This window comes from Stenella coeruleoalba, assembly GCF_951394435.1.
Source record: "Stenella coeruleoalba genome assembly, chromosome: 4".
In the NCBI taxonomy this organism is placed as follows: Eukaryota; Metazoa; Chordata; class Mammalia; order Artiodactyla; family Delphinidae; genus Stenella; species Stenella coeruleoalba.
The window spans coordinates 108589285-108600489 of NC_137149.1; positions in this window are offsets into that span (position 1 = coordinate 108589285).

Sequence of the window (11205 nt, forward strand, 5' to 3'; positions counted from 1 at the left end):
CTTTTTGTGACTCAGATGTTCTTTGCATCATCCTCACAATGTATGTGGCATTCCACAGACGTTGGAATATGGCTACAGCGTCCACTCCATTTCCATTATGTTAAACTTCCTGACGTCTAGCAAAGCAGGAAAGTGAGAAACTCTAATATGTCTTATATTTGCGTCCCACCCATTGGTCTGTCCAGAGCTGTCCTTCTTGTGTGGTTCAAAGTAAAGGGAATACCTCTCCGATTATGAATTCCAGAATGCATACTGACTGATTTTCAGGTTTTGCACTGAATATTTGAAAATAAACTTTAATTGCCTTCTCATTCCTTAAGAGGATCCTTCCCTGGCTCTGTAAACATTGCCAATGGTGCGGTAACAACAGCAGAGAATAAGGAAACTGAAATGAATTAATAAAACCTTATTAAAGCTAATACATAAATAACTAGTTTTAAAGGGCACAGAAAACCATAATTCAAGAGAAATGAGCAAATCAACATAACGTGAGTTATCCAACCCAGACAATATTATGGCAGTAAAATTGCTGCAGCATTAAAGAGAGAAATGTCATTTCTAAGGCTGCCTGATGAGTCATCAAACGAAGTCCAACTGGCTCTAACCTTTAGACGATAATAGTTTTTTCTAAGATACAGCTAATAAGCTTATATAACTTATTCCACACCAAAGATGAGCTCTAAAGAACAACCTGACTCTAAGAATAACTTCTAATATCTAGGAGAAATAACTGTGGTTCTGTTTGTTCACTGACCCTAGCAAGAGTCATTCAGTAGTGGGTTTAGCATTTCTCTCAAATTTATTTTCTTTCCGTTTTCCTGGGACAATATGAACTCACCACGCATTAGAGTTGCCAGCACCATTCTAGATGCCAAAGCTTCAAAGAGGCTCCTTGGCACCTCCTGTCAAGTACCTGTCAGGCTAGTTGAGAATGGAAACCTGTGAGCAGACAGTTATGATACAATGACAAGTGCTAAGATGGGCCATAGCTGCTCAGGGCTCCATGCATGCACAGTGAAGGGGACCATGGACAGAGCGGTGATAAGAGAGAATTTCTCTTGAGAGATTTCAGAAAGAACACATGTGATCCAGGTGAAGAAGGCGGCAAGGGGTGCTCTAGGCTAAGAAGATTACCAATAAGGGCACAGAGGTGTGGCAAAGCATCACTGAGGAGCTGGACAGTTAAGTATGAGTCAAGTATTAAGATGCAGACGGTGAGTGCTGGGAGAAGATATCAGAGGTTCTACTTTAGTCATATATTCTGCACCCTCGGCTGCTCATTAGATGATGAAGTAACCCTTTATGAATAAACATTTATACAGTTTTGCTGTTTTGTTCCTATGTTCCTTTCTGTGTCTCGGTGTGGCGTGTGTGTGTGTACTTGAATATTCCTTCCTACTAAGCATCATCCTCAAAGTTATGGGCAACGCAAAAGTGGTACCTTTAAAAGAACACAGCATGTAAAAGTTGAGATCAGTTAGAAAGCACCTTTTGAGAAAATTTCTGAGTAAAAATGCAAGGAATGTAGAATATGTATGTAGGGGCCACAAAACATTAATTAAAGAATGTTTTCCAAAGGGGGGTAAATATTGGATTTAAAAGGAAAGATAAACAGGAATTGGTATGAGGAACATTTGTAAAGTAATGGAAGTGAGAAGTCTCACATCATGCAAGGATGATGGCAGAGGGGTTTACTTAAACAGCAGATTGGGACTTTGTCAGGAATCAGTGAGAATGAGGACAGCATGACTGGATTAAGTTAACTAGGTTGGAAGGCTGAGATCCAAATAATCCTTATGGGAAATGGGTGGGATATAAATTATAAATATAAACAAATTAGGTTGCTAGTGGAAGATCTTGATGGCCTGACAGAAAATAATCAGATTGAAACCAAGGTAGCTCTTGCATTCTTGAGGAGGGAACAATATTGTGACCAAAAAGATGTTTGAGGAAGACAGTGTCTGGCAATAATTTATCTCTCTTCACAGAATGGAGACACTGGGTCCAAGAGAAAGAAGGGACCTCTTTTAATGACCTCCTCCTTTTAATGACCTTGGTTTTTTTTTTAATATAAATTTATTTATTTATTTTTTGGCTGCATTGGGTCTTTGTTGCAGTGCACAGGCTTCTCATTGTGGTGGCTTCTCTTGTTGCGGAGCACGGGCTCTAGGCACGCGGGCTTCAGTAGTTATGGCACACGGGCTCAGTAGTTGTGCTCGCAGGCTTAGTTGCTCCGCGGCACATGGGATCTTCCCAGACCAGGGCTCGAACCTGTGTCCCCTGCATTGGCAGGCGGATTCTTAACCACCGCACCACCAGGGAAATCCAATGACCTTGTTTTGATATGATCAATTTTGTATCAAACACTGAGGAGATAGACTAAACGAACCAGAGGCTTTTGCTTTCAGCCTTGATTTTCTGTCCTACTCTTTCTCCTTTCCAGTCTGACAACCTAGATTTTTTTGTTTGTTGGTTTTAAATTCGTTTTCGTCTCCACTTTGGTATGTTATCTGGGGTAAGTCACATCATCTCCCTGGGTGTCAGATTCTCCAACTGTAACATGAGGAGGAACAGTCCAGATTAACACTGAGAATGCCTTTCAAGTTTAGAATTCTATGAAATTGCATGAGATTAATAAAATACAATCCTAGGTAATTTTCCCCATGGATAAGAAAATCCCTGTTGGTCTCCTCAAGGAAAAAATAAGGGACCTAGAAGACTTGAGAAGAGCGCTCCAAGTGATTAATCCAGTGTTGATTTTAAAACATATATATATTTTTATATTGTAACATATCTGAAGGAAAGATAGGTCATATATAACTGCTGGCACTTTACAATCATAATTGACAGCATTTTTTCCTTCTTCGCAGTTCATAAAATAACAGTGTGCTATACAACTGAATTTCCTTTTAACTCCTAAATCCAGTTAAGATGAGAGTATATATAAAACCAGATCTTTCAAACATCTAATGCAGCACTATTTAGATGAATCAGGAATGCAGGTGGATTGGGGACAAAACCTCCCAAATTGTTGTCACTTGTATCTCAAAAATTCTCCTGGACTGGAGGAGAGTTCCTCCACAGCTTCTATGCTAGGTCATTCATAAATAACTCTTATTCTCCTAAATAAGGCTCAGCGTTCTTGTTGATGCTTTTATTGTATTATTATTATTATGTACTATTATTATATTTCTTATCATCATTATTATTAATGTAGGCCAATGTTTTTCAAACTGTGGACTGCAATGTATGTATGGGTTTTACAGTCAATATAGTGGGTTGTTATAGCATCTTAATAAATGAAGCAGCATAGACTAAAACAGAAAGTTGCAGAGTGCAGCCCATATGGTGAGTGGATTACTTCCTGGGACTTTTGTCAGATTTATTTACTTATACACATACATGCATACATTCACATATGTGAGAACTGGTTTATGGTTTAAAATGTGTTTCTATTGTGGGCTGTGGTCAAAAAAGGTCTAAAAATGCTATTCCAGACGCAGCCTTAGAGGTGGCCATGGCTATGGAAAACAGCTTGCAGCATGAGCAACCAAGCAGAGAGACGCTGAATTTGGGGAGTGTCTTTGGCCCTCATTAGGAGCCTGTCCATACCCATACCAAGTCACATATTTGGCAAAATAAAATGGTACTTTGCAAGGGCTTGAACTAGCCACTCATAAATAAATTTTTGATGAATCTATTCTCTTTACAAGACATCTCTATCACCAGCCTTGTTCACAAGCTTTTCTATATACTTGATGGCTTCCCAGTTTATTTAATTTTTTTTTTTTTTTTTTTTTTGGTACGCGGGCCTCTCACTGCTGTGGCCTCTCCCGTTGCGGAGCACAGGCTCCGGACGCGCAGGCTCAGCGGCCATGGCTCACGGGCCCAGCCGCTCCGCGGCATGTGGGATCCTCCCGGACCGGGGCACGAACCCACGTCCCCTGCATCGGCAGGCGGACTCCCAACCACTGCGCCACCAGGGAAGCCCTCCCCAGTTTATTTAATGGTACATTTATAGGCACTTAGAACAAAAAATTCCAGTTGACCTCTGACAGTTGGTGACATTTATTTCTCTTATAAGAAAGTTCCTAGGGAGATTTTACCTTGAAATTTTGCCTCTTATGTTTAATATCTTTTAGGCAGTACATTCACTTAAAGAAGGTATTAGTTGAGGAAGTGGATACTGTTAAATACCTTTCCTTCCAAACTACTCAGAACAATAAATAGCCAGCATCCCCTTGCAGGCATATGAGTTCACCCGGTGTTTCCTATATTGCCTGGAGTTTCTGCTTTCAGTTGCATTTCAAGCATCCTTTCTGTATGTCACAGCAGGGGGTTCCTACAAAGGGGGAAATGAAACCAGCAGCTGAAATAATGAAAGTGGGAAAGTCTTGGTTTTTCCCCTACCACTTCTATAGGTGGTTGAGTCACGGTCTTAAGGATATCCTTAGCTTAGCTTTTCAGATGGATCAAACTTCTAATGCTGACTCTCTTTGAGATTCCACCCAGTTGCAGCATCCTGTGATTCTCTGAGATCTGGTCATGCAACCATTTCATTTTACAAGTGAGAAGACAGAGGCCTAGGCAGGCTAGTGATGATCCTAAGGTCAGAAAGCCTGTTCCTGGCAGATCTGAGATGCTAAAATGTCCCTCAGCAGATTAGTTATGTTGCTTTGACTTATTGTGTTTAGACTCTTTCTCAAGCATACCTTGAATCTTTGGGAGAGGTGTAATATCTGACTTAAGTATTTTAAATCTATTACTGAGTTTCCAAATGGAAGTTTCTCCTTTTATGGAAATTCATGCTAGATAGTTAATACAATTCGAATAAATGTGATAAGTCACATAATCTGATTTTAAATTCCTTGCTATTTTTTTTTATGTACTTCCAAAGCAGAGAAGTAAAAACTGTGTTTTCTTTCTCAAGATATCTGTGAGGAAGATCTATAGCGAGCAGATCTCTCTGCAGCATATACATTCTATAATAGCAATTTTCTTGTTTCATTTGGGTGCTGTGAAGTAATATTATCTTCTATTACCAATGAATATATAAACAATACACCTGTTTAAATATAAGAATTGTGTCACTGCTATTTGAAATTGAGTCAAGGATTTTGTTTATAAGTTGGAGAATATGATAGAGTCAGACAAAGGGTGGCCTTTTAAAAAATCATTATTTTGAATAAGAAAAAGAAGACAGTTTAAAATAAACAAAAGCAAGAGAGAAAGAACTTTTTGACATCTGAGTGAGCAAAACAACCTCAGAGGTCTTTCATTAGTGTGTTTTCACAGAGTTTGCTGTCAACAAAATTTCCATCCAAATGTATTCTATTTTTTAGTTTATATTTGTAAAATATGTTTTGCTAGAAAAATGAATTTACCATTTTGAGTAGTATGGTTAAAACTAACTGACAAATAAAATATTAAGGGATGATATTACAGCAATCTGATGAAAGGAAAATAATGTTCAAAATACCAAAATAGATAAATTCATAAAATAAGTGGAAAAATACACCCGGATGTATTAAATATGCACGGTAAAGTACATCCATTCAATATATTATGCAGTGATTGAACTCAATGGAGATTATGTAGTAAGGCAAAAAATATTTATGATATATTAAGCAGATAGGCTACAAACTGATATATACAAAATGACTAGAATTATGGAACTCCTCTGTCTTATTACTCCTACGTAAAAGAAAACCAGCAGTTATTTAACTGGAGCTTCCTGAAAGATATTAATAGTGGGTGCCTTTGATAATATTTTTGAGATACTTGTTTTTCCTTTCTCTTTATTTTTGAAATTGTGTAAAATTACCGTGAATTTGAGTTTTGAGAGTAATAAACGTGTTTGGTTTGGGAGTGGGGTGGGTGGAATCTGCCCTCCCTTTCTACAAGTATTATTTTCACTGTCAAGTTTGTGTTTGATAAAGCTCCAACAAGATTTAAAGATTTCCTCAATTTATGTTCAAAGTACTTCATTTTTCCTGAATTTACCTGGCAGACTCTGTTAACGAGATCATAAATGAGAATATCAAATAAACCCAAAGCAACCATGAGCATCCAAATGGTGTCACAAAGGTCACACACTGAAACCAACAGACCAACAAATCTGACACACTGAAGTTCAGGTGTTTTGCTCCTGCCCTGATTTAGAGCTATTTCCTGGTATCTTATCCATAATTTTGTACACATAGCTATTTGACTTTCAAGCCCTCAGTTGATTACAGACAACTCGTTTGAGGCGGGAGAGTGTGGAGCAGTTGCTGACAGCTGGCAACAAGGAAAGTAACAGAAAGCCATAAAAAGAAAATTCAGGAGAAACACCTTTAAACTTCCATTGATCTAGAAATTGAGCAGAGGGGCAAACAAGTTTATACCCTTCCAAGGGACCCACATCATCACTATACAATTGTAGAAGAAAATAATTTTAACAACAATGAACACTGAGTAATAAAGGAAGGGTAAAAGTATAATCAGAATATACTCTTTAGGAAAGAGAAGAATGAATTGTGTTGTTTAATCTGATTTCCACATAAAACAATTACAATAAAAAATATTCTCATGCTTCAAGAGACACATTGTCAACTACATTGAATGATTCATCCCCCGATGTTTCAGGATAATTTATTTTTTTTGTAATCTTTTAACCTTTTGCTTACTTTTCTCATCACTTGAGAATATTTCCTACTTGGTTAGTGTTAGCCGAGTATGAGGACTGTTATATTAATAGTTCCCTTATAGACAAATACCATATAGACAAAAGGTAACGGCATATAAAGACAAGAATGTTACTAAATTGTGCCATCCTTGCTTTCTATGTATGTTCATCCAGTAGCCGTTGTAGGCTAATAAATGTCTTACACTAGCAAATCGATAAATTATTCTTGTGCAGCTAGTTCTTTGGTGCCTTGACACAACTAACTGCTTGCAAACAGCAGATCATGGTTAGACTTACTCTGGTTGCAAGAGCTCAGCCTTAAAAGATAAAATCGGGGGACCTAGGATTCAGGAGATGATAACAACACTGACAAAGTGCTGACCTAGAACCCCCAAATTCTTTATCATCACAGAATAAATAATATTCCTGAAAAGGAATAATAAGCATATCCTTAAGTCAAAATCCAGTTGGGTGTAGTTTGTTTGATGATACTCCAATCACGTGCTCCCTTTGCTACCTTTGTTCCCCAAGTTAAGTACTCAAGTTTTTCTACTGTGAAAGTTTCACTTTTGCCAATGTTCATCCCCTCTTTCCCCTTTTCTCTCAAAATTTCCATTTCCCTAATATTCTAGTCTAGAGGCTCCTGGCCGCAGCCCAAGGCTGGTGGGCGTACTGCTGTTTGGCAGGGACTGTCTGGGTCGGAAGTGACTCTGGGCTGATGCTCAGCTGGAGAGACAGAGTCAGGCTCCAGCTGCAAGGCCAGCAGATAAAGAGTTCCCCTCCCTTTCTCCTCCTCCAGGATAAGGGATCACAGAAGTTTCTCTCTCGGTTTCTGCATCCCCCGGCCCCCCAATCACAGTTCAGCATCTCCTTCGGCCCCCCAATCACAGTTCAGTATCTCCTTCGCTATGCTGTCAGCCTTCCAGGTGGAGTACAGAAAGGTGAGGGGACCCATCATTTGTGCCTGTAAACTCTCTATTCAGAATTTATATCTTAAAAACAAGTCTCATCTAAATTAAAATACTCTAGATCCCCTCCTGTCAAGTGTCATGTCCCACTCAATGTCTCACCTTCCACTGAATTTCTATCTACTGATTTTCACTCCCTTTTCTCTTGGAGCCAAAGTCAGCCATCCTTCGGTTGCTTGCGGACAAGCCTATTTCTTTTCGATTGATTAGTTTTTGTTTTTAACTCAGCTTCCCCTTGTTCGGATTTCTGCTTTTCTTTCCCGTGTCCTCTTATCTCTAAGCACTTGCTCTCTAACCTTGTACTAACTCTGTCTCCTCTTCTCCTGGTTTCTTTCCACGCTGTTCTGGACTCTTTTTCCCAGTTCACTTTCCCTGTCTCATTCCCTTCCCACTGCCATCTATTCCTTTCCTCAACTTAATCCTTTTCCTTATTCTTTTTGGTAACTTCCTTGTCTTTTCTGTCCTTCATGTCCTATTTGTCTTTCTTCCCCTCTTCCAACAAACTGAATCTACGAAGAAGAAAGGACACTTCCTGCCTGTGAAATTTTGCCATTCCATTTTAACAAAAATAAGCACTGACAGTGGAATTGCTTAACATTAATGAAAAACAAATATTTGCAGAAAGATAAGAAGCAGGACAAAAAGTACTTATTTGCTATGGTTGAAGTTGACATTTGAAACTGTGAACTCAAAAAGAGACATTTCTTTTAACAGATAGTGAGACAAAGTTGGCCAACTCTGTGTTAGTATACCTAGGGTCTATTTCCAATTCTGTCCTATTGAGTATTTTTGTCTAATATTGAATAATTTATCACCTCCTTATATGCGTTTTGTTTTTTTAAAAACCATTAAATAGCTTTCTTAATAGCATGCATCCATTGTAAAAAAGAATTTTTTTAATACAAAAGGATATACCGCAAAAGTTATTCTTCCATCTACTAAAATCCCAGGTCACTTTCCCAGATGCAACCATAGTTTAGGATATACAAGAACTCGCCATTCACAAATAAAAATACATGTGTTTATATGTATATGTAACTATATTCTTATACATCTTTATTCCCCTATTTTTATACAAATGGAAGAATACTATACATATTATAATGCAATTCACTTCATTTGCTTAACAATATATAATGGAGTGAATTCCAACAAGCACTTACAAATCTGTCTCATTCTTTTCCACTGTTGCAAAGAACTCCATTTTGTTAATATACCATAACTCAGCAGTTCTCCAGCTTTTTGGTCTCTGGAGAGACCAAACTTTTACACTCTTAAAAATTACTGAAGTGTCCAAAGATTTCTTCTTATATTGATACTTCTATACAACACTTATTATGCATAGATGTCTATATATTATAAATTAATGCTGAGAAAATCCATCTCAGCATTAGATGGATCTACGGATCACACTTTGAGAACTGCTGTTATGACATATTTAACCAGTCCCACCTTGTTGGGTATTTAGATTGTTTCTGCTCTTATGCTAATACAAACTTTTGTACAATTAATATTCTCACATCAATATTCCTTAATATTCCATTTGTCAAATGATTTAAACTTAAGAGTATTAAAGAGCTAAAAACTATTTATTTTCTGTCTCTCTTATCATTTGACAGAAAGTATCTGTTGACAGAAAGTATGAGGTCCTGTTAAAATGAAAGATCAATCAGCTTCTATTTTAAAATGGCACCCATGGATACATGAAGATGTCTGCATTCTGAGATTCATGGGCTGAGAGAGTTTTATTCTATATATTCTATATAGAAGGAAAAAATAGAAGAATTTGCCTAGAATTGTGCTATGATCCTCATTATTTTGGTTATTTGGAAATTTTCAGACACAGTAGGAAATGGGAATTGACTTAGAATGTTTTTTATTTAGGAATAATTGGATTAAACTAAATCATTTAATTATTCAAAAGTATTTTCTGAGGAACATACCGTATTCAGTACATGGTACTAATACTAAGCATTGTGAAGATAGGAAAAATGCACTAAGGACAGGGTCTGACTGCAAGCAGATTACCAACAGTGGTTGAGAAGCTTTCTCCAAGTAAACAACTGCAAAGACCATGTCCAATTCTCCCAGTTTAAGAGTGTAGAATAGATTCGGGTAAGACAGTATAACTATGTGTTCTTTCATCTTACTAATAATTAGGGTGACTACACAGTCCTGGGTTTACACTGGTTGTCTCAGCATAATTATTAATAGCATATTCTTTCATTCTCAAAAGTGTCCCAGTTTGGGCAATAGGTTACATAGTCATGTACTAATAGTAGATATAGAGTTCCCCTCAAAGTCTCACTGTTAGATCTTTGATATAACCCACCAAGGACTTTAGGTAGAAAACAAACGTTTATTGAGCACCTAGTAAGTGTCCCATGTGCTTTCCATACAAATTTCTTTCTATATTTAACAATCCTATGAGAGTATTATATCCTCATTTTGCAGATCAGGAAACAGACTCAGAGAATGTAGTAACTTGCCTCAGGCTACAAATAAGTGGTTAAATTAGGATTTGAAGCCTTCTGTCTGATTGCAAAATCCATATTCTTTCCTCAGCTTTTCAAAGTGTGTTTCATGAAACCAGCATCAAAATCATCTGGGTGCTTATTTTGAATGCAGATTACTGAGCCTCACCCCCAAACTACTGAACCAGAATCAATCACAGTAGGGCCTGGATATCTGCTCTTTTAAGGAGCTCTTTAGGTGATTCTCATGCATTGGAACACTTGAGGACCACTGTTTTAGATTATACCACCTCCAGAGCTCAGCCATCAATTATTTCTTCAAACAAAAAGGTACTTTCTTAATATTCAAATGAAGTAGTGAATTGGTGGGGTCCAAACGTAATAGCACAATCCTACTTATAAGTTCCAATTTTCTTTGGTAATAGCCAGGTATATTTGTTGGCTACTTTGTACAGTTGGTCTCTTCTGATGATTAAATTGACCATTTATTCTCTCTGTGAACTGCTTCCCTTTCTGAGAGGTTTTCCTGGGCCTCTCAAAAGGTTAAGTAGAAGCTGTTCTGTGCAAAAGCCATTCTGTATGTTCACACTGCAGTTTCAGCAATGTCAATTGTGGTTACATAGTCTCTCAACTTCAGCAGAGGACCTTGGGATAGATTATTTTTCTGATTATTGATACACTATAATTAGAAACAAATTCATCTGGCACTCATTGCAAAAAAATCATTTAAGAGCTATTACTAAATTTTTTTGAGATGTATTGCTCTATACCAGCTGAATACATCCAATTCGCATATCTTAATATTAAAGAATAATAAAGATCAATTAATTCCATGTGATGTGACTTTGACAACACACTTCTGGTTTACACTTTAATGGATTTTGAAAGGCATATTTTCTTAAGCTTGCCATGCCCTTGCATCTGCAAACAGAATGTTAGTGGTTACCTACTGAGGTCTCTCATCTGTAAGAATACCTGAAATGCCTTAGATCGCCTATGCTCTTGGAAAGCTCCCGTTACTTTGGGTTATGCAGTATACTTCTAAGTCTCATACATGGGTCAGCCAAAGCCATGCTGCAATAGAAGCTTTTGCCTA